We start from the raw sequence: 1,284 nt of genomic DNA on the forward strand, positions 1-1,284 counted from the left end.
TGCATGTAGACTGAGGAGAGTACGTTAAGTGTCATTAAAAAAATCACCCAAGAGATGGATTTTTGTTATGAAACAAGAGATCAGGTATTGCACAAGTACCATGTAATTTTAAAAGACCTGTTGGCAGACCTTTCTGCTGTTAGATGGAGCTGTGTCTATGGAAGGTCATACACAGTAGATCCACAGGATAAAACAGCCTACGTAGTGAGGTTGTAGTCTGCACAAATACAGAAAACCTCCAGGTTAGACTACAGATTTCCCTGCCTGGAAGGCGGTGGAAAAGAATCACAGAATCACCCAATTTTCAGAGTTGGAAGGGACCTCCGAGGCCAGCTGGCCTAAAGAACACTGCTATTGTTTAGCCATTATTTTTTTATTGTGGGACTCTGTGACTCCTTTGGGCGTTTGCTTGGTAAAGATACCGATTTATCTTGCCATGTTCTTCTCCAGCTCATTTTACAGGTGAGCAAGGAGGCAAACAGGTTTAAGTAGCTTGCCAGGGGGTTCACACAGCCAGTGATCTCACTCCAGGCCCCTCACTCTATCCTCTGCACCACCTAGCTGCTCCCAACAAGCACTCCCAGAACAATAATCCCCTCCACAACTGGATGTCTGTCTGCCCTTTGCTTGAACACCTGCAGTAAAGGGGAACTCACTACCTCCCCAGGGGGACCATTCCATTTCATGATACCTCGGTTAGGAAGTTTGTCTTTTCATTATCCCTAATTTTCTTTGTTGGAATTCCACCCTTTGCTCCTCTTCATTCAGCCCTTCTGATCAGAAAAGTTCAAACCCTCTTCTAAATAATAACTAAATAAAGAAGAAAAAAAATACTGAGGGAGAGAAGAGAACGTATATGATCGATCCTGCGTTGATAAAGGGAAAAGTCTGGGGTCACATTTTTACCCTGATAGTTTGGAGCGGAAAGAGCATTGGAATTGGAGAAAGGATCCGAGTTAGAATCCAGCCTTGGCTGCTCACTGCCTGTTCGACACTGGACAAATTCTTTCCCCTTTGTCCTATGTAAAATGAGAGGGAGGAGATTGGACCGGGTGAGCCTGGGAGGTCCCCTTCAGCTCTGAATGCTTTATTCCTATGGGGGACAGAAGGAAAGGAGGGAGGGGAAGGCAATTATCGGGCGGCGCCAACAGAAAGACAGCAAGCCATTTCCTCCAGCACAGGCACAGCAGGGGGCCGAGCTGGGAAGGGGGCGGAGAAGGCGGGCAGATGAGGGGGCGGGCCCCGGGCGGGGCGGGCAGTTCACTTCCGGGAGGTCAATTTCTT

The sequence above is a fragment of the Notamacropus eugenii genome, chromosome 1 (genome assembly GCF_028372415.1).
Source record: "Notamacropus eugenii isolate mMacEug1 chromosome 1, mMacEug1.pri_v2, whole genome shotgun sequence".
In the NCBI taxonomy this organism is placed as follows: domain Eukaryota; kingdom Metazoa; phylum Chordata; class Mammalia; order Diprotodontia; family Macropodidae; genus Notamacropus; species Notamacropus eugenii.